Source organism: Lissotriton vulgaris, chromosome 11 (assembly GCF_964263255.1).
Source record: "Lissotriton vulgaris chromosome 11, aLisVul1.2, whole genome shotgun sequence".
Taxonomy (NCBI): domain Eukaryota; kingdom Metazoa; phylum Chordata; class Amphibia; order Caudata; family Salamandridae; genus Lissotriton; species Lissotriton vulgaris.
The window spans coordinates 751296954-751322250 of NC_141699.1; the positions used below are offsets into that span (position 1 = coordinate 751296954).

General features: G+C 43.2%; 1 protein-coding gene across 7 annotated transcripts in view; it reads left to right on the top strand.

Annotated features, from left to right (window-relative positions):
- LOC147683452 (uncharacterized) overlaps window positions 1-25297 on the top strand; it is a 429669-nt gene that overhangs the window by 152287 nt on the left and 252085 nt on the right. The window lies entirely within an intron of this gene.

The following is a 25297-nucleotide window of genomic DNA, read 5'->3' on the forward strand; positions in this document are numbered from 1 at the left end:
AGGCAAATAAGGATACGCATCTTTGAAAAGCTTATAGGAATGCGTGCTTCCTTTGTTTAAAGCAAAATACAGAACTTCAAATATGCTGTAGGAGGGAATTACAGAGAGATGAGTGAGAACATTTAAGTGCTCTCGACCAAGCAAAGTTCTGCCTGAGCTCGCATTTTTAATGGAGCTGGAAAGCGCTGAGTGCCTTAGTGGATGAACAAAGCCAGAGTGGGTGCAGCAGACAGACTAGATATTACAATGAAACAGGACATGCAGCTGGATACTGTCACTGCTCACACACAAATTTAAATATTTTACGTAGTGCTCCCGGTTTCATCCTATTTATTTTTGTATTGTTTTTGCGTTTCCATCTGCATTTATCTATAATTATTTTTATTTTTTGTCATTTTTTCTGTATTTATCAAAGCTTATTTTTTTCACGGGGGAAAAGAAGCTGCTGTAACTGGTATTTTTCTAAATCTACTTCATAAAGACAGTGGACACTTTTTCTTGATCGACATATAGGGTTGGATATACTTATATGTAGAATAAAATGCAAGAATAACAGTGCTCGGCTGAAAATGGTGAAGAATATGCACATGTGCATCTCAAGAGACCTTGCTGACACTGAGGTTCTGTAGGATTTGTTAAGGGGATGTAGGCCAATGAAAACCAAGTGCAGAACATACTGGTATGGTCATGAGGTTCAAGGAAATTGAACACAATGGTGGTCATTCTTGCTTCTGAGAACGCCATTATGTAATAGCACTGATCTTTCTTTGTTGAGTATTCTACCTCACAAATTTGGTGAGTTAAACAGCATTCATGATATCAGTTTTTTATCTTACACAAATATAAACAAAATATACATTCTGTAGGAAGCACACCAGCACTGTATAGAATCACACTAGATAACTTAATTTAAGTGCTCACTCCACGTGGCACTCCATCAAGAAGCACATTCTACTATTCCACTTTGAAAAATGTCTCCATTCCTCAATATTGGAAATAAGAGGCGTAACAACCTACTTCCACAGTACTCGTTGCACGTTCCTCATCAGGTTGAAAGCTCTCCTCGGTGTGCACTCACCCCCTAATTGAACACAGACCTTAATGGCAATTGCCTATCACATCGGTCCATTGATCGCGCTTTGAGGTAGTCTGGAGAAAGAGCCCACTCTACTTAGTACAGATCTTGAACTTGTGCTGCTAATATCCATATTTCACCTTCTGGAGATACAAAGCCTAGCACGGCTGACTATGTCTTATATCAATCTAGGGTTAATAAAACGGAGTATCATTGGTCCCCATGGAGCGATATCGGTGTCACAAATAACCTTGACATGTAAGATCAGTGTATTATTAGTTTTTTCAGGATCTAGGATATGCATAGTTTGTGGTGTGGGAATTATGTGGTGTCCAGTCGCAAGTAATATATTTAGACAGGTCTTGCTCTCACAGTACACTCTTCTGTGATAAATTGAGATATATGAAACTTGCTGCTTCTGTCTCTCTGGCTTCCCTGAAAAATCTGTGTTAATGTCAGTTGCTCTTGCCCATACCTACTTCTTACCAACCATTGCAGATATCAATCAGAGGATGCAAAGGTTGGGGGGCGGGCGGCAGGCAGTAAGCGTCCCAAAGTGTCCATGCTAAGTTCATTGCTGTAATTTTAAAATGTGCCTTCCCTTACAGAACTAGGTGCCCTGAGGCCACTGGATTTTCAAGTTGCCTCACCGCTTCAGACTGATCAGAGAATGGGTGACAGCTTGGGGAAGAGAAATGCTGATGGGCCCCATTTCCATAAACTTAGCATTGATGACTGCTATTAACTTACCTTGGAATGGTACTCAAATCAAATCTAAAATAGCCTTATTCGATTTAGTTTCTAAATCATAAAAGCACTAAGCTAAGCATTCATTCTAAAAACACATTTTTACAAAGATTTCATAATAATTAAAAATATTCATACATCAGCTATTTTCATAACATTTTTCTGTAGTTCATAACATTTTTCAAGAAAGAGGCAACGGCTAAAATTGTCAGTTCATCATCTAAACTTTGCATCGCTAAAAACCCTCAACGACATTGTCTCAGCCCCATCTTTTTTAAAACTGGTTTTAAAAATCATTTTCAAAATAGGGTAACATGTGATGTGGATTGTTGTGATATAGCGTCACATGGGCAGGCACCTAATGTTTTTGACCAATTATTAGTGATGGGAAAACTCACCAATCTATGTAAGATCCCCAAGCGGAATCGTGTTAAAAGCATCCTCTAATAAGGCCCAGGGACACAGACTAGGTATGGCTGGATAGCATAACATGATAGCATTAATTGGTTCTCCATGACTGATTGCTTAACAATCTCCGTGGTGAGTCTATATGTTTAATGCGCTGGGCAAAATGTTTTTAACAACTTTCTCGTCAATTTGATGAAACTATTTAGATTTTCAAAATATTCTGGGTGGCCAATATCACACGTGAACTTTTTGATGTAATTTAACCACGGGATAGAGGAACCCATCTCCGTACTCAAGCAGTCCCTCATCACCTCACTATTAAAGTTAGTCTCCTTGTTAGCCCAAACCTTGTGCCACAATAAAATCGGTTTGATTTTGGCCAAATCTGCTATATGAGTCAGCACAAGTTCGGAGTGACAAACAAAGTTCGCTGTGCTCGAAGGGACGGCCAGTAGAGACTGTGTAAATTTGTTTTCTATTAGTTGGATGGGGTTCACATCTGTGTAGCCCCAGATGCCTGCTCCATACATAGCTGTGGCTAGGCACTTAGCTTTATATATCAGTATTAGTTCTGGGACTGGTCTTCTCCTCTACCTAGCCTTCTAGCAAAATTGGTCAGCGCACCAATCGTCCTAACAAACATCAATATTCTTACCTGCACAACAGGCCCCCAGGTCCCTTAGTAATCAAATTGAATTCCAAGGTATGGGAAGCTATTTATACAGTCTACTTTTGTATTATCAATAAAAATATCACAGCACCTTGCGCTATTTTTACCACATTTCATAATATATGTTTTTGAAGTATTTACTTTCAAACCCCTTGCACCCATAAATAATGTGGTACTGGCACTTCCACCAAGCATTACCTTGCTCCGTTGTTCTTGTCTTCATCCAGCTGACTGTATTTAAACTACAGTGGGAGGGAGTGCATTTTTACGTATTTTACTGTTTCTATGCATGAATACAGACAGAGAAGCAAATTGTTCTCTGTATGTATTTCTCTATAAAAATAAAAATCCGTCTAGACGGAAAACCGAGAGCCTTAATTATACTGCAGTTATCAGTGCTTTTAAGAATCTCTGTCTACATGTTGTTTCTCATAGTACATCACCAGACAACAAAATGATGAAAGGAAGGCTAGAACTAATCTCAGCTAATGGCAATCGCTTGGGTCGCTTTCCAGTCAATGGGTTCTCTCTCAGTGGTGGTGTGTCATAGACCATAGTCAAGGAAGGTTATAGGAAGTGCAGCAATTAACTGGGTTCAGGGGCAATCAGCCCTCTGGCCCCGGGACCACTGCATCTGCTGCACCAATGGTTGGGGCATCCCTGTTTTCACCCACTATGCCACTCTAGCACAGACCAGCCATAAGCAAATCAGTTTTGGCTCTGTTCCAATAGAAATAGTCCAATCTGAATGGCCAGGTCCCTACTAGTCAGGAACAGACCAGTTTTATCCTACTGAGGCCACTTTAGTGATTTGTATTTATATGGGTTGTGTGATATATACAGTGATCACATGACCCAGGTCAAGGAATACCCATCCCACTCAGGGTTTCCACTCCAACAAGCTACAAAGGGATGAAAGGAATGCATTAATTCATCTCAACCCCTGGTGATCATTACAGCAAGTGCTACCAGCTTTTTTCTCTAACTTCAAGAGCAGTTCCATTCTACACAAGCAACAACACATGCTTGTGGGGTTCCCGTCTGAAATACGTATTGTAAAGGTGAACACCTGAGTAAATTTAAAGTGCATGTGTGGCCACATGAAAATAAGAGAACACCTTTTGTAGTGACCCTGCAACGTAATGTAGCCCCCATAAATATAACATTAGACTCGTGAAGAAATAACTTACAGAGTAGTATAAATAAATATTCACAGGTTGGCGTAAAATTAAACCAACCAACTCAACTGGATTGATCATATTTGCAGGATCTTAGTTCAGTGTATACATATATGAATTTGTACTCTGTACATGTCAATAGTAGATCAGAAAAATGTATTTCGATAACAAACGTTTCAATACTGAGTTCATAATATTGGTGATATATAAGTATCAATGGTCATTACAATCACATACACTTTAATTAGTTACACAATCATTTCATGTAAAAGACCATCAGACAGTGAAGAATCCAGTTATCGAACAAAAGTCTTCAAACATATTTTTTTACCTCATAAAGGTGGAACTGTGGAGATATAATTGGGGACAATATGGAGTAGTTGTTGACATTTTGGTCTTCTACATCAGCAGTAAATTCTCAGAACTAAGGGCTCAGCTATGAGTCAGGCGGTCCACCACTACCAGACTCGGGAGGGATCAGCGGTCTACTGACAGCCCTATTACAATTAGGGCATTGGACAGCCATTGTCATGCCACAGCCGCCAGGGAACCACCATTTCCTAGTGGTGTTGTGGCGGTCTTATGGCTTCAGTATGCTTGGGGGGAATGTGGCGTCCATATTGAGAGTTCCTTCTCCACCATGGTTTTCATGCCGGTTCTTAAACTATGAAAACTATGGCGGAGAGGAAACAAAGGGGGCCCTACGGGGCCTTCTTGTGCCTCAGGGCCATGGGGTGCATGCAGGGGGCACAACATGCACCCTCCCCATGTGTGCATGAACCCCAGTTCCTGCGTGGCATGGACTTTACAGTCCATTCTGTGCAGGAATTGTTTTGGGTGATCCCATTGCGGTGTCCATTTTCTGAGGCACCACTGTGGAAATTTCAAAAAAAGCCCATCAGATGCGAGAAACACTCGTAATCTATTGCTGCGAGATCCACAGGTTTGGCGGTGCGGCGGCGGGGCAGAACCCAGCACCACACCACCAAACTCGTAATCAGTCCCTAAGTGTCATAATTAAAAATGGGCTAACCTTATAAATCCCAAATAAGCAATGGGAAAATAAATCCTCTTCTAGGTAGTTTGACAAAGGTCAGTGTGTGGCCTACTAAAAAGCAGTCCTTCATAAACGAGTGAATGAAGGGATTGTCATGAAAGTTGCTTTAGAGAGATGGAGGGAAACAAACACCAAGCAACAACACTAGAGTCAATCTGTGGCCTATTAGAGACCAGAATGCCTGAGTCAATTGGCTCTTGGAGGCTACACTATCTGTGCACCACCTACAAATAGGCCTACAAATAGTGCTTTTTGAGGGAGCTCTCTGGGAGTAAGTTGCACTGTTGGGTTTCAGTAGAAGTGTGAGGTTGACTTGGGAGACTTTCACAACTTGCCAAACACTCCCCTCTGGTGCTCTGTTCCTTGACACCTTGTTCATACAGGATGCCAGCATAAATAAAAGAGCTAGGAACTTCCCAGTTCTGTAAACCATATATGCAAAAATGCATATGAATCAGATATGTATTAGAATTCCATGTTGTGTTCATTCATACAGTTAATTAAATTTTAATTACATATTTCTAAATCAATTCATCATTTAGAAAAAAGATTTAGATTGATCAATCTCCTCAATGGATTTTGAGGTTAAGACCTTTCAACAAATAACTTATAACAACAAAGAAAACAACAATTAATAATGCTACATGCAATATTACAAGTTAGAACCTTTTTTATGTTTTGCAAAACCCTAGTTTGTCCAAACCTGTTTAATCTCCGCTCTACACTCGACTCCTCATTCTTATAGTGTGTTCTGTGCAACTAAGTGCTGGCACAATGAGATTTTCTTGCCAGGTTCCTCTGTTGGTTTTCCTTTTGGACTCTTTTTTCCTTTATGAACTGAATGACTACCAATGATGAGAAAGGGGTTATAATTTGGTAACATCTGCCATTTTCCCAGAGGGTGTTGCGCCCGTGAGGTGTCATTCTTTTCTTCACACATTTTTTCACAAGATATTGAGTGTGGGTGTATGTACTGCTCCAGGGTTGCAGACATTATACATTGCTCTGTGTGACTGTCTTTTTGAATTACACTAGGAGATTCCCCATTTATATCAGTTGAAAAGTTGGCTGTAACACAGACAACACACCCATTTCTATGTGTAGGGGTTGTGGCACTGGATGGTGACTTCACGCTTTTCCAGTGAAATTAAAAGCAGTGAAAAGAAGTAACTGTGTGACAAAAAGCGTCCTGGGTACAGGGTTGTTGTTATTGAAACGTGTTGAGTGGGGGGCTGCCCTGTCCTTATCTTTTCTCCCCCTTGACTCCTGTGTGAATTAATAGATTATAATCAAACAATTAACTTCTTAAGAAACATGAAAGGATGGTTAAACATATAAAATGCTAAACACATTATATACGTGGTCTAAAAAGTTGCTACTGTAAGTTTTTGTCTGAAATTACTTCCTCTTGGATCTTTTACTGTCTCCAAATCTTGAGACATCATCTGTAAAAATGTTGTCCCTTTTCAAAAGTGTTTTACTGAAGAATATTCTGTTTTTTAAGCCTCAGACTTGCACTATTTTCGTTCTATCTAATTTTCACCGATAATGCCATCATGCCCCATAATAATAGTCAGAAGGTCATTTTATAGCATATACACATTCATTCTTGTGATTTGGCAAACTTCTGAATACAAAGAGGAATTGTATTTGTTTTGTAGGAAATGTTTATAGTGCAAGTTCATTGGGTTTACATATGTTGTCTTTCAATGATTCCTGTGCATTTGATCACACCAAGATATTGTATTCAAGGCCATGGAGGAGAGGGCATTTTTAATGCTCTCACTTCCATGAAGCGGACCAGAGTTCGCTATGGCTTGGCCATAGCAAACTGCAATGTCCTGGGGGTGGGCACCCCAGGACATTGCTGGAATTTGGGGAAGTTGTTAAACACTAAAGGGATGACATTTACTATTCCAACTCCAATCTGCACCAATTTGGGGAAGGTGTTGGACACTAAAGGGGTGAAATATTTTATGCCTGAGACCCAGAAACTCAAAATCAGAAAGGACATGCAGAAGTTAATAAATGCTGTAGGTCTGGAACAGCGCAGAGCGGTCTGGCAGCAAAGGAAGCGTGGCAACACAACTGAGTGAGTCCTGGGCAAGAGGAAGTCCGAGTGAGTCCCGGGCAATAGGAGGTGGTCCCTCAACTGTACCCGCACCCATGACACTGGAGGCAATGGTAGAGACGAGCCGGGGGCAGTGGTTGTTTTTTGCAACCTTGACACTTCTGCATCTGCACCATCACAAAGTAAGTGTACATCTATATCACTGTATGCTACATGTATGCAAGAATAGGATTGATACAGGCAGATCAGTATGGGACCATTATATAAGTAAACTACCCCTTATTGTGCATCATGGGATTTGTAGTCAAACTACTTGCACACTATATTCAGTGTCAGACATTTATTAAATCATATTGTGCATCTAAAGACAAATGGGTTCCCCATAGAAGGACATTATTAGAATGTCCATTCTTCAAATAGGTGCGCCGGAGGAAGAAATGGAATGCCCATTTGATGAGGGAGAAGAACAAGGCCAAATGTTGGAGGAAGAAGCCGTATTGGTGGAGAGTCTGCCCACACCACCTCATGGCCACTCTGGCTGCGCATCTTTCTCCCCAAAGCCACCATCATTTGAAGATGAGGATGCCATCCAGTCACCCACTCCAATCCAACCACAAATTGTCAGGCCCAACCCCAGCATGCTGCAGTGCTGCTCGTGGGTGCTGTGATATTCTTCATGCACACCAGCCTTCTAAGTCCCAGGTAACTGCAGAACAGCAAGAGCTGTTTGGTAGGCTTCAGTCATCCTACTGCAGATTCAGCACCTGCAGCACAAACACATTAAATAGTCAAATGGGGGATGGAAACACGCTGCTTCACCTCCCAGCACAATTCACCCCTTAGCATTATAGTAAATGCAGTTCATTTTAAATGCTTACTTGAGTTTTTGCTGAAGTGTTTCACCAAAGTTGGTGCAGGTTAGTGCTGTGAATCTCTAGACACAAGAATGTGTTGTTCTCTACTGAAGAAGGACAACTATCTTGAAACACGTGTCTAGAGATATACAGCACTGGCAGGACCAACAAGGGTGAAAAACTAAAGCATGTCTCCGAAGTAAGTGTTATCATGCACTGCATTTACTATGATGTGCCGGGGCAAACTGAGTGTTGGGATGTGAGGAAGTGTGCGCCCACCCTCCTCCAAATTAAATAGACAACAGAAAATTGCAAAAAATTCAATATGCAATATTGGTGGATTTCAATACAATGGCCACTAAAATGGACAATCAACTAGTGTCTTAGAGTATCTATGTACACAGATAGCAGAGGATACTAGCAATCAGTGTCACAGAGAGAGGAGCAGTGATGTGCATATGGGTGCCTTGACAAGGTCAATTGGAATGTTTGCACATGACACCTGAGCCTTATCAAAGCATACTGTGACACTACAAGTCGAAATGGGACACTTCAGCGGGGATGTGTTGGGTAGCCGTGGCTAGATCACCGCTGCAGTGGAAGCCATATAGAGCACAAATTGGAAGTGTGCTGATTGAAGTGCAACCTAGAGACTAGAGACCTTTGGTGATTGACGCTCTATAAACATAATCTAACATTAACATTAACCTGATAGTGAGGAATTGTCAGGTGTCAGCATCTCTGCCACAGATGTACGAGTACTGCGACACAGCAGTAGCCGTACTTCTGCACCTCAACGTGGTGGTACATCTCCATCTGGACGTAGTCACAAAAAGAATTGAGGGATACTAATCAGGGAGTCCCTAAAAATGTGGCTGTAATTTAGGCTGGTGCTGTAACCAACTTACATGTTGACCTCATGTTGCATACATTCATGTGTAATACAGATTATTTTGAAACAGTATTGAAACACTTGACGATAAAGGTACCTTCATTTTGATAAATCTAGCTATTGTGCTACCACTTGAATACAATTTGTTTAACTAACTATGAATTACTTTGCGAAGTAATGTGTGGCAACGTGGTCCCCACGACTCCTCCCCTTAACTGCTCTGCTCTCCTCTGTTGGATACTGAACTGGTAAGCCAGGTGGTTCATCCTCTGAATCTGATTCGAACACTTCCATGCGTAGGCCTCCCCTGCAGACAATGTTGTGTAGTATGGCAAATGTTGCTACCATCTTACAGGCAATTTCTGGCGCATATTGTAGAGCACCCCAGCTTTTATGCAGTCAACAAAACCATGATTTCAGGACCCCAAATGCTTGCTCAATTGCAGTCCTGGTGCAACGATGTGCAGTGTCATATCTCCTCTCCTTCTGGGTGGTGTAAAAGAGGTAGGGTGTGAGAATCCAGGGACATAGGGCATACCCACTGTCATCTGAAACACCTACAATTATGTGAGGTAAAATACATTTTGTGCTGAATAGAAAATTACAAATATGTTTTGACATTTATTTCCAGTACTTAATAAATACGTGTCATCAAACTCCCCTCTTACCAGTCATTTGTAAATTATGCGGTACCTAAACATGAAGGAGTCATGGGTGTTTCCAGGATATTGGGACAGTATATTAGTAATAATGTTGTGGGCATTGCATGACACTTGTATGTTGAGGGAATGGGTATTTTTTAGACCTGGATGGTGTTCGCAGAGTTTTACTCTGCGTAACTCTGTTAAGTGCCAGAAAAACTAAACCATGCTCCGCAAAATTCTACCAGAGGCAAGTCCATTAAGTCGCACAGCTTGCACTGATTTTCAGTGCTGGGAGTTTGTCCTGCACTGTAAAATCAGCAGAAACTGTCCTACGCATTGTGCCAGAGGGCGCTGCTGCTTTCTGCTGCTCGAGTAGACATTCTGCTCAAGTGCCAGCTTCCTCAACAGGAGTGGCAGATTACTCAACGCAAGCGGCCACGACCTGCAGCGACCACGCTCATTGAGAAATGTCACCGGGAGGAAGTCTAGCACACAGTTTTTTTTCGTGAGTGCTCGCCACCGTTGGCTAGCTGCTCGAGAGAAATAACTCTGCTCTGCATCACTACGTGGAGTTTTGGGGAAGTCTGCACTCTGCACAGAGTGGGCAAACGTCAGCGAACTTCACCGGCAAGTAAAATTCTTTAGCCACCCCTAGTATTTTTTCGGGTTCTATTTAGATATTTAATATAGGATGGTGTACATACGGGCACATGTCCTATCTGTCCACCCTATGACATGGGGGAAATTAGCAACCTGGTAAAATTGCACTTTAATACTTTGTATTTCCTGCGCAATCCTGGGCAGGTAGATGTGGAGGTGGATGTAGATAAGCATGGCATCTATGAGACACCCCTCCAGCTACAGATATCACATCCCGGTAATTTCCACTGGCTATTAGGTGTAACAAGCACAACAACTGAACATGGGTGGGGATGGAATTACTGTGCAGAGTACTGCTTTCTAAATGTGGCTTTAAAAGGGCTATGATATCCACAATGACAGTTCTACTTAGCTTATATTTGTCATAAATGTCTTCTTCTGTTTCTTGGAAAAGTGTCAGCCGGGCTTGGAAAATCCTTTCTTGTCTCCACCTCCTCCTCTGCTGAGCAGCCAGTATGCGCATCCTCCTTGCTATCAGGTACAGGGCAGACGTGATGTATTCTGGGCCTCCTTTTATAGTTTGCATTCACTTACCACCTGGTTTGAATTGGTGGTAAAATACATGTGCAAACATGCCAAATAGCAACTGTTCACTATTTGCAATTCACTTATGCATCACGTTTGCGAGTTGGTATTAGAGAATCCTTAATCGCTAATCCGTTCGCTAAAATTTGCGAGTCGCAAATTGTTCACATCACTATTTCAGGTTTGCAAATGTTTTTTGTAAAAAGCACACGCCCTTTTTCTATTCACAAACCTGTTTGTGACCGATTTGCGAATCGCAAATCGTTTGTACGTTTGGCCTATAGTTGGAGGACCTTTATTTCTTTCAGTGACTGTTATTGCTTAAGGAGTACCACTGAACGCGTTCCTCTTTAGAAGGAAATTATGAGCAAAATCAAAAAGATCATGCCTTACCCTTTCCTGACAACGCTCCTCTTAACCTACTTGATGACAAACAGCACCTCCTTCAACTGGAATTCTGTATTAAGGTGCCAAATTGGAAATATCCGCAGTGCAGCAAATTTACCTCATTGCGATCCCTAGATATCCAATCAGTTAATATCAATGGATCAGACTTTGGGACATCTTAGGAGTGGGAAGGATCTCCTCTAACATAAGAAAGGCTTATGATAAATTGAGGAGTGTAAGGCCCCTGCTTTTGAAAAATTTGCAAACTGTTAAGCCACTAGGCACTCTCGGACTGGTAACATCTCAGTGTATTTTGAGTGAATGACTTATCTGATTAATACAGCGCAGCTACGGGATGAAGGGTGATGTTTCACAGACAGTATGCCCTAAAGTCTGCGCGTACACTAGAAAACAGAGCAATATGGTAAAGTCAGAATACTACTCATTTACAGGCAGTGCTGGTGGAGGCACTACAGACGCCTATAATAGGAGTTGTAAAATATAATAATGGCTTCTTGTTACTATCAAACCCATCTGCTTCTGAGAAAAAAATCTTGCCTTCTCTTTTTTATTTAACTAAAATTCCTTTCTTTAATTAAATGTTTGAGTTACCCTGTTAGAGACCAAACGGATTTGTTTTTGTTCACGTGGTTTCAACTTTATGGAGAATGCTAAACTTTATAGTGTGCTCACAACGTGCAAGTCGCCATGCAAAAAAAAAACCTAGGCACCATTATGTGGTTCTATCAGAGCACTGAACTTAAATATATAATTTCAAGCAGGAATGAAAACCACATTTAGGTAAACGTTAGATGTGAGCATAGAAGAAGAAGATAAGGCAAAGCAGCCTACCGGCTATTTAGCAAATTATACATTGTACAAGGCACATTTGCCCCCAAAATACAATCATGTCAAACCAATTTTTCAATATATACATCCCCCACAGGGGCAAGCACGTGGGGCCAACAACATATATCCCCGTCCCAAGGGTACCTGAGAAAAACATGTCATACAAATACATTGAATGCCAGCTTCCCCTCTGTCTCACAGAGGAATGTCAAGTACATGCAGTTTGATTCTAAATACACAAACACCAGGGCACTGCATAACTCACCGTCCCTGCCGGGGCACCTGTCACCGGGCAAAGTCCCCCTTCAATCATGATATTCAGGGCAGGGCAGAAAGGTCCAGGCCACTACCAGGTCAGTCTCCCCTCCTGCCAGCCCTGTGCCCCAAAAGGGTGTATTGCAATGTTGTCACTCCAATCTCTTGAAGAGTAGCACCATTGGCCGCCCCCAAGCTGCTCCTGACCATGACGCGACTAATGGCGCACCTCTGCTACTTGCAGGGTATGCAAGCCCATGACGTGCTGGTTCCATGACTAGAGCCATCAATCGGAAACTGTATTTTTCTCTATTATTTTTCTACGTGTGCAGTGTATTTTTAGGTATCTCTTGGTAAATTGGTGATGGGTCTCAACCAGAAATTTCCAGAAACTAATCAACATATTTAATTTTAGATTTGTAATGATTTGTTTTGTGTAATTCCAACCACCTTTTATTTCTATAAGCTCTACATATGTTTTGTAATATAAATTTGAGCACATTTACAGTTTATTAACAATTATATATACTTACGTATTCAAAAATCAAGGAAAAACATCTGCGTTCATTTGCTTACGCCATTGCATTTGTGAGGACCCGGCATTGAGAGAGAGGCTGGTCACAGCTATCAATAAAGACATGAACATGGTTGCTTTAAATGAGCTCACATTGACACAGCACTGCTCGCCTCTGAGCATGCCTACAGTAACAGGACACTGCCCGGGAGAGAGAACCCGCTTTGGGGTCCTGCTTTGAAGGAGATCAAAGAAGAGGAATTTCAAGTTGTGCTTTTAGACCGGACTACGCTTTCTTTTTCCGTTTTCACTTACCCCCTCGTTACTTGTATTACGGTATTCAGGATTTAGCTATACGCAACTATATGTGGATTGTTTTAGAGGGACAGAATTACTAAAATGTTGAGCAAAGCAGTGCCGCGACCCGAGTCGCTGCGCTGCTTTGTGCAAGGCAAAAAACAAGGCGACTTATTTATGAGAGCCCTGCGTCACTTTTGCAAAACATGTAAAGTAGTACACGCATCAAGCAGAGCTGTCAAATCGATTTATGAAGCCATGCAAAGCCACAGTGACTGGTTTTCAGTAGGCGACGCAGCGTCCCCTTACTCTGCACCCGGGCGGTGTTCCATGGGTATTGCGGTGGGTTTTTCCCATGCAACATCCATGGAATTTCACACTGCCCCAGATCTACATGTCATGTAAACCTGGGGAAGTGTGAAATCTGTACACCGCCTGAGGTGAGGCATTACGAGGAGAAATATGTTTATTTCTAATCTTTCTATATTTGCTGCATTTTGCAGCATACATAGAAAGAGGAAAACACCTCCATGGATTTTTTTTTTGTAGGAAGGTGCCCCTTGCTGCACAAAAAGTCAAGTCAAGTCAAGTCAGATAATTTGTATAGCGCACTACATACCCAGAGGGTCTCAATCTCAAGGCGCTTAGAAAGGGGAGGAGGATTACTTGTCGAATATCCACGTTTTAAGTTGCTTCCTGAATGCTAGGTGGTTCTGGGTAAGGCGTAGGTAAGCGGGGAGTGAGTTCCAAGTTTTGGCGGCCAGGTATGAGAAGGATCTGCCTCCCATGGTGGTCTTGTTGATGCGGGGTACAGTGGCGAGGGCTTGGCTGGAAGAGCGTAGTTGGCGGGAGGAGGTGTAGAAGGACAGTCGTGAGTTGAGGCATTCGGGTCCGATGTCGTAGAGTGATTTGTGTGCGTGGGTTAGTAGTCGGAAAGTGATTCTCTTATTGACGGGTAGCCAGTGGAGGTCTTTCAGGTGACCAGAGATGTGTTCGTTGCGCGGGATGTCTAATATGATCCTGGCTGAGGCGTTTTGGATTCGTTGGAGTTTCTTCTGGAGTTTAGCGGTAGTACCTGCGTAGAGGGTGTTTCCGTAGTCCAGACGGCTCGTGACCAGAGCATGGGTGACTGTTTTCCTTGTTTCGGTGGGGATCCAGCGGAATGTTTTTCTGAGCATGCGAAGAATGTTGAAGCAGGATGAGGATACGGCGCTGACTTGTCTGTTCATTGAAAGTGAAGAATCCAGGATGACGCCTAGGTTCCGTGCGTGGTCTGTCGGGATGGGTGCTTTTCCGAGGGCTTCCGGCCACCAGGAGTCGTCCCATGCAGAGGGGGATGTACCTAAGATGAGGACTTCTGTTTTGTCTGAATTCAGTTTCAGACGGCTTTGTTTCATCCATTCGGCAACTTCTTTCATTCCTTCGTGTAGGTTAGTTTTGGCGGTGCTGGGGTCATTGGTGAGAGAAAGGATCAGTTGAGTGTCATCCGCGTAAGAGATGATGTTGAGGTTGTGTTGGCGGGCGATGGCCGCGAGGGGGCTCATGTATACGTTGAAGAGGGTGGGGCTGAGTGAGGATCCTTGTGGTACGCCACAGATGACTTCAGTGGCCTCGGACTTGAATGGTGGAAGGCGGACTCTCTGGGTTCTTCCGGTGAGGAACGAGGTGATCCATTCAAGTGCTTTTCCTTGGATTCCGATGTTATTGAGGCGTTGTAAAAGGGTGCTGTGGCAGACTGTGTCGAATGCTGCAGAGAGGTCGAGGAGGATGAGGGCGACTGTGTCTCCATTGTCCAGTAGAGTTCGAATGTCGTCTGTTGCTGCGATGAGGGCGGTCTCAGTGCTGTGTTTTGCTCGGAAGCCAGATTGTGAGGAGTCGAGGGATTTGTTGGCTTCGAGGAAAGCGGCGAGCTGGTTGTTGACAGCTTTCTCGATGACTTTGGCCGGGAATGGAAGGAGCGAGATGGGGCGGTAATTTTTGAGTTCGGTGGGGTCCGCTGTGGGCTTTTTCAGAAGGGCGGTGAGTTCAGCGTGTTTCCAGTCTTCCGGGAAGGTGGCGGAGTTGAAGGATCAGTTGATGACGTCACGGAGGTGCGGTGCTATGACGGAGTCTGCTTTGTTGAAGATGTGGTGAGGGCAAGGGTCTGATGGGGATCCTGAGTGGATGGAGTTCATTAGGCGGATGGTGTCCTCGGTGGAGATTGGGTTTCAGTCGTTAAGGGTGTTCACGGGGGGAGAATGTTCAGCAAATGGTTGGGTGGGTTGGTCTCCGGGTTGGTTGTCGAAGCTGTTGTGGATGTCTGCAATCTTGTTGTGGAAGAATGAGGCTAGGGAGTCGCAGAGGGCTTGAGAGGGGGTGATGTCGTTGGAGTTGGCTGAGGGATTGGAAAATTCCTTGACGATGTTGAAGAGTTCCTTGCTGTTGTGTGCGTTGTTGTCAAGTCGATCCTTGAATGCAGTTTTCTTGGCCTTTCGGATTAGTTGGTGGTGAGTGCGGGTGGCGTTTTTGAAGGCGTCCTTGGTGCTAGTGGTTGGGTCTTTTTTCCAGGCCTTTTCAAGGGAGCGGCAGAGTTTCTTTGACTTCTTAAGATCATCGTTGAACCATGAGGCCTTCTTGCTGCCAGGTTTGCTTTGACGTTTTTTCAGTGGTGCTAAGGTGTCGGCGGTGTTGGATAGCCAAAGGGTGAAGTTGGCGGCGGCTTGGTTAGGGTTAGAAGAGTGGGCTGGGGTGTTTAGAAGGAGCGATGCGGAGATCTGGTCGGTGGTGATTTTGTTCCAGTTTCTTTGCAGAGTTGGTTGGAGGTGGTTGGTGGGTTTGGGCTTGTTGTAGGAGAAGTGAACGCAGCTGTGGTCAGTCCAGAGGAGCTCCGTAGTGTGGCTGAAGGAGACATGATTGCTGGAGGTGAAGATGGGGTCGAGTGTGTGACCTGCGATGTGGGTGGGGGAAGTGACCAGTTGTTTAAGTCCGAGGTTGGCGAGGTTGTCCAGGAGGGTGGTGGAGTTGCGGTTGTTGATCTTTTCAAGGTGAAAGTTGAGGTCTCCCAGAAGGATGTAGTCTTTGGAGGGGAGCGCGTGTGGGGTGATGAAGTCTGTGATGTCTTCACTGAATTTTGCGCGGGGTCCTGGTGGTCTGTAGAGGAGGGTGCCTCTGAGTGTGGTCTTGGGGTCGACAATCCTGCATGCAACAGAGGCACCCTTACACCGTGGTGCAAGGGTGCCTGCGTTGGTGTTAGGCTGCTAAAACAGAGCCAGCACAGGGAGAAAGGACGGGAATTCACTGTATTGCTGAAATATGGTGCATTCCTGGCCTTTCAGTTTAGCATAGGGCAACGCAGCACGCTGCCCTCCGCCAACATCTCATGAATAAGGCCCAAAGTATTGAACCATATCTACAAAGATGCGGTATTGCTACTGACGTTCCCCATGCAGTAGTAGTAGTGTGGCTCACTGGTTAGAGGCGGCAGACCCGAGAGCAGAGGACGGCCCGGGACCAGGGTTCGATTCCCGGCGCGGCAGGTTTCTGGACCAGGGTCAGCGGACTCGATAATTCTCTCGCCTCGGTGCCCACTCTGATCAGCGTTCACACTCGGCAACTCTGGGCATTAGCTTGCCTCATCTTCACTAACGGCCCCACCAGACCGCCGGGGATGCCTGGTATCACCCTGGAGATACCCATTAAGGGACCATCTCTCAGGGAAGCCAGGAAGGGTTTCGCAGCGGTCGAAGCGCCTTGGGACCCTCCGGGTAAGTAGTGCGCTATATAAATGCCTATACATTTACATTTACATTTACATGCCCTCAAACAGGTTGCCTAGCACCACACGCAGACCGTTGCTCTTTAGTACAAAAGTGTGTGCGTGATGCTTCGAATAGATTTTGTACTGAAAGATTTTCTGGCAGTATAAAATGCCATGTTTGGACCAATTTTACAACTTTTCCCACATTGTATATGCTTACATGCCAACAGACCTGATTCAGGTGGGAGACTCCCAATTTTGTAACCTAAAAATGGCTTTATTTGAGCAGTCTCCCACCTAAAATTGCCTTTCTGTCAATGCAAGGTAATGAGGAAAACGAAAAATCCCCAATTTTGTTTAAAAATCTCCTTTTTTCTAGTGTCAAATGTTGCCTTTTATATATATGTGATGTAGAGTGCAGCACACATACAATGATGTACATACAATGATGTAAATGTTTGGAGAAACTGAAAAAGGACTCCAACTTAACTCCTGCCTTGAGGAGGTGTTAATTTTTTGCTGCATAGAATACAAACTATGACAATAGTTTGCACTGGTTTTGCATCAATTTTTGTGGCTTTTCCCAAGCACAAAATGTCAATAAATCTGCCTCCAAGTTCAATGGGAAAACATTCAGAGCGGGAATTTCACCTGTTGTGAAGTATATATCAGGTAAAGTACCGCATATTGAGGGGGCAATGTGGAAATCTATAAAGGAACACCGATTTCATCAGTTATTCTGTAATCCTTGCACCACCAGGTAAAGGTGAGCGAATCAGCATCCAGGAATGACCAATTCTCGCAGTATTCTTTACACAGTAATTCCTGTGTGCGTGAATTTCTGTGTGCATTTTTGTCATAGTGTCTTAAGATAGGCAAAAACCTGGCTAAATCAATGCTGGGAAAAAGGCCACGAATGAGGAAAAAACATGGAGGAATTATTGCACTGTTATTCCCCACTGCAAGGTAAGCACTTAGAATTTCTTAGGAATTTTACACTAGGGAAAAACCATACTGTATTGGTATCTTCACACAGAGAGAATCCGAGCTGCATTTTCTACGTCCATCCTACACCAGAATTTTGCACTACAAATTATTCAGTGAAACATACAGAAACTGACTTATTTGCACACTTATAAATAACTTTTGTGGCCTAAGAAATATTTTTTCTTAAACTCCAGGAATGAGGAGCATCCTGACTGCTGTTACAATTATTTGCCATAAATTATTGAAAAGTTCACTATTGGGAAAGCTGGAACCCGTCCTCCTCAACAATCTGGTCAATTGTTCTTGTTGTGCAGTATGAATGAATATATTTTATTGTATCAATTAACAAAAATTGTTACAAAAAGTGTCCTATAAAATATCCACAAAACTTGCTTGCTACAGTAATCATCGTTAACTGCTACAAATTTGGGTGCACTAGATCCTGTAAAGCAAATCCTAAAAATACAGCTCATAGATAATAAAAACATTAAAACCCATGTGTCAATTATGAATTCAAGGCATTCAAAGGCCTATTTTGGAATAGAGATTCCAACAAAGTGCAAAATAGATACAGCTTGTCACAGCGTGCAAATCAAAGTCTGGGCATGCCCAAAGTGCAGTCTTGAAGCTCTAAAGTGCAAGGTGCGTTACTTAAACGTTCTTTAACTTTATGTGCAAATTTGGCAAACCTAGCCAATTCCATCGGTGTCTCCAGGCTAAACAAGAGTTTCATGGCATCCTTGCAATTACGTGTCCCATATTTTAAAAACAATGGCGCCTTAGTAAAGTGCGACGTGCTTGTATTAGGCAATGGCATATGCAGACCAAATGGACCATGGATTCTTCATGCTGGTGGCAAAGTCTGCAGGTGGTAATCGCCTCTAGGGTTTTCCAGCGCCTGTTGATATCTTTTATCGGCAATGCCATAAGCCTCACTGTTAAGATTTGCTTTAAAATTATCTTGTTTAATGCAGAATCGAGGTATGGTTGCCATAACTGATCTTCATAGCAGCTTACAAGTATCCCAATGTTACTTTTGGAACGATTCAACTCCTTCATATCTTCTTCTCTGGATAATGCTCTAACTTGTTTTTTTATTATAGATTTTAGTGTACCAGGCTGATAAGTCAGATCCTGCAGTTTGGTCATGTCAAGCTGTAATACAGTGCAGGCAGTTTTCAGGCTGTTACTCCATGAATTATTGGCTTTTATAAAGATCATTTTCAGGGTTGACTTCATTGTGTTCGGAGGGGCCGCACAAACCCCTGGGTAGTACCGCACCAGCGTTGCCCAGTGCTCATAGTTTTGTTTGTTCAACCAAATTCCAGTCACACCAAGATGTTTCATGTATGCGCTGGGATCTAGAAAATTCGCTTGTAGGCTCGGCAGTTGATATGTTCGAGGCTATTAACAAAAGCCGCAGGAAATGCTAACTGGCCATATGTTATTGAGGGAAGCAGCTTGGCCCTTAAAACTCTTCTAATGGATTTTGTTGTTGGGCTATTTAGTTTAGCATTCAGCTTGCACAAGGCAAACGTCACAGCCTTTGCCTTTGTTTCGGCTGAAGCAAGGTAAGCTGTTGATTTCCCATTACTCATCAGCCAAACCCCTAAGTAATTATATTTGGGCGCTGTTGTTATCTTCAAGTTGCCCAACCTCCAATGCTGTCTGAGTTTGTTGGCATACTTTCCGAATATAATTACCTTTGTTTTTCCTGCATTTGCTCTTAGGTCATTCTTGTTGTTGTAGAGATTTAGTGGTCCAATAGTCTTTGCATGCCTACTTTTGTTTGATCTAATAGCACCATATCATCTGTATACTGTATTAAAAATATTCTATTTGAGCCAATTTTCGGAGATAGAAGATTTGCATTAAGAATAGTTTTAGCAAGGTCTGCCGTATATAAGATAAAAAGCAAAGGTGCCAATACACAACCTTGTTTTAAACCACGGTCTGTTGAATCTTTTTGGTAGCTGAGTTCATTGAAGTTTTCACCCGTACCCAAGTTCCAGTTTAAAGGCTAATTATTGCCTTTAAAAGAATCTCTGGTATCCCCCAACCTTGTAGCTTCCGCCAAAGCAGACTCCGATTGACTCCGTCGAAAGCCGCGGAGTAGTCCACAAAACATGCAAATAGAGGAAGCGACTTTTTCTGTGTAGTCTGTTCTATTATGTATGCAAGGGCTAAAATATTATCTATTGTGGACGCCCCTGGCCTAAAGCCATTTTGGCAACTTGGTCAGATTTCATTTTCATCAGTCCAGCTCTGCAGGTCTTGTAGCAGGAGGCTAGCATAACCTTTTGCTTCAATGTCTAAAAGGGCTATCAACCTATAGTTTGAGGGGTCCCCGGTATTGCCCTTTTTGTGGATAGGTTGTAGTAAAGATCCTTTCCAAGTCTCTGGGATCGTTGAATTTGCCAACAATGCTGGTAGAGCGGCGTGAGTATGCTACTCCAGAAATCGCGGTCTTCTTTAAACAATTGTCCTGGTAACCCATTAGGGCCTGGTGCCCCATTCTTTCTAATGTTTTTTAAAATTGTTGTCACACATTTTCCTACGACGGGGGCTTCTGGAGGTATCTCCATATTTAATGGGTTCCTTACCACTGCCGATCCAGGTATGTCTTCTGTGGCTACTAGTGAGATTTCGGGTAAGCAGTGCTGATAAGAAGCTCTTGGTTGTGTGCTAATGTCAAGTTTTGTGCGTCACAATCTAATGTAGTTACATGGGTTATCCAAATGTCACTAGCAACCACATTGCACCTGTCTTGGCCATGACTGCAAAGCTTGTTAATATATGCCCAGAATTCAGCCTGTTTATTTGGTTTTAGCAGGGAAAAGACATGAAGCCACTCTGAGTCTTGTTGTATTCTTTTATTGTCCCACACATTTTTCCTGTGGATTTTCTTTGCTAGGAGTTGGTTTTGATGTGTTTCGTATTTTCCATTTTGCTTATGGATCCGTGTGGCTGTACTGAGCGACCTCTTACTTTGCTCCACTTTTTCGCATAGTGGTTGAAATTGGCGACAAGACGTTTCTACAGAAACTGGTGAGTGTTCTTTACCTTTCAGAAGTTGGTATACCAAGGTCGTTAATTTAATCCAGTTCTCATTAATATTACCTGTTGTAAAATCTTTGGCAGTTCCAGGCCAATTATTTTTCCACCGTGTTAAAACTGCTGTGTCTATTTTTGTCCACTTTAGTCTCCTTGGCAGAACATAGATTTCTTCTCCATTGGTCTTACCCACGGAGGTGATAGTCTGAAGGCGGGCAGTGTGTAGAGTGATAGATATGGCAAGTGGGAGATGGTCACTAGACAGGATAGGTAGCTTTTGAAATTCTGTCACTTGCCCATAGAGGCGACCACTCGTGAAAATATAATCAATTGTTGATTTAGTTAGCCCCTGTGTGTCTTTGTTGGAGGCCGATTTCAGACCATAGCATGTTTGTATTGATTTTAGTCTATGTATATTTGAGAATGTGTTCATCAACGTTCCTGCTTTGTCTGAGGGCAAAGCTTCATCTGATTTCATTCCAAGATTGTTTGTATTAAAATCTCCAGCTATTACAATTCCACAATTTGGTTGACTGCTCAGTAATTCCTCAAGGGTATCCACTAGCGTTTTCATGTCTCTATGTCTGGGGGCCTCATTGCAATTAAAGTAGATATTCACGAGAATGATCTTTATCGGGCATCCATTTAATGTCAATCCTTGTACTAAGGCTGCCTGAACCATGTCCATGTTTAATAGAGGTTTTATTTTTATGTTGCTACTAATCCGCGTGTATATTGATAAGCCCCCTGACATTCTTCCAAATATGTTACGCTTTTTTGCCGGCTGTTGAAATTCCATGAAGCCTGGTATAGCCATTGGGGTGAGCAAACAAGTTTCTTGCAAACATAACAGGTCCCCTGACTGCAAGAATTCATATGCTTCCTTATTATGTAGTGAGGCTTTTAGCCCGTAAACATTCCAGGAGATTACTTTGAGCAAGTTGCCTGGTTTATTGCTCAGGCAACCATTTTCTTGTGTCCTAGGAGCACCTGCGCTTTGTTTGAGCGGACTCAGGCAAAAACTGAATTTTTGTGTTGGAGTATGCTGTTGTGCGAGGGACATAATTTGTCCCTTTCAGAATGGACTTTTGTGGGCGCAGTGTTGGATTTGGATGCAATCCTCTAAATGGATATTTCTCTTCTTCTACGATGTGAACATTAATCCCCCAATTTGCGAACCTCTCTCTTTCTTTCATAATTTTTTGTACAAACGAGCTGTCGGTCCATTTTAGTATCATTGACTTAATTGAACTTGGGTAAGATCTTCACTGGAAATGGTAGAGAGCTCTGGGATATGATGAAAAATTTGCAGAATGTTGGACCTGTTTAATGTGTCCAGACTTCCCCGTGATCTGTATTCAGGTGTAAAAATGATTATATTATTCTTCTCCTCTTTATACCCTTGTGCTGGTTGGCTGGCCGCAAGTGAATATGCAGTAAATTGTCGCGTTTTTGTTGTGCAGTATGAGAGGTAAAGAGAAAACTCCTTTCACAATATCTAAATTCCAAAGTATCCAACCTGCTAAGTAAGAACTCAGGCCAAAAACTAAACTCAGGTTAGTTTGTTTATGCAAACTCTGAAACAGATTAATGTATACCAATCTAAGCATGATAGTATAGAAGTACAAAGTAAATAGGATGAAGTAAAATCTCCTGAACCGATTCACCTTATATAACAAAAAGAAATTGACTAGTTTGATTACGGCGACATAGGTTATGAGGAGACAGAAATGCATGTTGGATTGAATCAAAACTCCATTCACAAAACCCTACAATTCCCTAACTGTCCCTACACTACCCTAAAGTGGAAATCCTAGTCTAAGAAAAGTTTCAGTAAAGATGAAAAAAAGGTGTCAGCCGTCAGAGCCTTCCAAAGATGTGACATCAACCCCGGTCAAGTAGCATAAATCCACAGAAGCCAAAGAAGAGTCCTGTAGCTCAAGGTGTACTAAAACAAAAGTCCCAGCTGTCCCTAACTACATTACAACATAAGCAATTGCTGAATTAAAGCACCTCCCACAGTCCTAATAGTAATTTTCCATTATTCTAGCACCCTACCCCTTCCTTTTGCCACCTTCGTGAGATATTTTGTACATCCTTGGTGCCATCTTCTCCCTTGAGAACTTAATCAATCAATCAATCAGGGAATTGTGAAGCATGCTACCCACCCATGACGGTGGGGGGGCGGGGGGGTGCAGCTCTGAGTCAGCCAAAAAGCCAGGTCTTGAGGCTCTTCCTGAAGGTGTACACCATAGGGGAGCATCTGATGTTGACCAGAGGCTCATTCCAGGCGTGAGCCGTGTCGTAGGAGGAGGCTCTTCCACCCGCTCTGGTTCTGCGGAAGCGCAGGGTTTCTGCTAGGGTGAGGTTGGCGGAGCGGAGGATTCTTTTGGGTAGGTGGAAGGAGACTCTTTCATTGAGGTATTTGGGTCCGGTGTTGTGGAGAGATTTGTAGGCTTGGATGAGTAGCTTGAAGTTTACTCTCTTCTTGACGGCGAGCCAGTGGAGGTCTTGCAGGTGTTGGGTGATGTGCTCATGTCGTGGGATGCCGAGGACGAGTCTGGCCGTGGTGTTGTGTATGGTCTGGAGTTTCTGTGGCAGGGATTTGTTGATTCCAGCATAGAGGGTGTTTCTATAGTCCAGTCTGCTTGTTACGAGTGCATGGGTGAGGGTATTTCTGGCTTCGGGGGGATCCAGTTAAAGGTCTTGCGAAGGATGTGAAGGGTGTTGAAGCAGGTGGAGGCAATAGCGTTGATCTGGCAAGTCATGGTGAGGGAGGAGTCAAGTGAGATGCAGAGGTTCTGGCCATGGTTCGTGTGGGTGGGGGGTTGCCGAGGGCAGTGGGCCACCAGGTGTTGCCCCAAGCTGAGGGGGTGGGTCCAAGGACGAGAAGTTCTGTCTTCTCCGAGTTGAGCTTTAGACAGCTGCTGCTCATCCAAGCTGCAAGGTCCTTCATTCCTTCCTGGAAGCTGAGTCTGGTGGCTTTGTGGTCCTTCGTGAGGGAGAGGATGAGCTGGGTGCCGTCGGCATAGGATACTATAATGAGTCTATGCTGTCTGACGATGGCGGCAAGGGGGGCCATGTAGATGTTGAGAAGCGTGGCACTGAGCGACGATCGTTGGGGTACTCCGCAGTTGATATCTGTGGGTTCGGAGAGGAAAGGCGGGAGTCTGATCCTTTGGGTTCTGCTGAAGAGGAAGGAGCAGAGCCAGTCGAGGGCGGTTCCCTGTATGCCGGCGTCGTGGAGTCTGGCTGCGAGAATGCAGTAGGAGACGGTGTCGAAGGCTGCGGAGAGGTCTAGTAGGATGAGGGCTGCGGTGTGGACTTGGTCAAAGAGCATGCAGATGTCGTCTGTGGCAGTGAGGAGGGCGGTCTCAGTGTTGTGGTTACTGTGGAATCCGGATTGGGAAGAGTCGAGGATGGCGTTCTCTTCCTCATATCCCCTTCCATTATCGCATTTCTTCTTGTCAGGCTTCTCTATCTACGAGGAACTATTCTCGGTGCAAGCTGAAAGCTAATTCAAACGTTAGCCGAAAAACAAATTGGAAATGCATTTCAGGCCTACTGTTAAGCAAAATTAACAATGCATAGGTTACATTTTGTGCGCTCTTCTACAAGCAAATTATACTTTCCATATAAACCTCAAAAGTTATAAATGGCAAGTCTTAAAATATTAGTGTCATGAGTGTAATATTAAACAAATTAGCAAGCACATTTAATTTTCTATCCCTTAACTAAGTATTAATGCACAATCTTGTCAGTTAAATTTCTAAAGTTCACATGTGATTTGCATTAATTAATAAGGATACTTTAGCATTTCGTGTTAATCTTTCTTCTTTTCATACATTAGTCACACAGATTACATATGAGTGCAGAGAACCCACAATTATAATGTTCTCCTACTGTCAGTTAAAAAAAACGGACCCAAACTTCTCTCCTCCACTGTTACGCAATGGAAGCTATGTGCATTTACCCAATAATAAAAATGTTTACGTTTCGTGCAATTTCTGTGCAAAAGTTTTTTTCAGTTATTTAATTTCCATTCCATATAAACCTTTTAAATTCTCTGCAAATGGGTGACCTTGACTATGAAATGAGTAGGAACAAAAAATAGTTTTATTTTAATTATTTATCTATTTTTAGTCTACCAGCCCCTGTCTTTAGCGCTGAATCACTGCACTCAGACCAATCACAAGGCTGCGAAGGCAGCATTGTGATTGGTCAGGGGATTCTGGGAGGCTGTGTACTTCCTGCGAAATGAGGACGGAAGAATAAGAGGCTGCAGCTGGCGGTCGGCAATATAGGTAAGTGCTTTTAGAAAAAGAAAAATTATTTTTCCCCGCCCCACAACCACTGTTCGGTAGCAGTCGCTACTGATTAGACCGGCTAATAAAATGGATCAGCTCCCTATAAATGCCGGTAGTGGTATATGGGAGA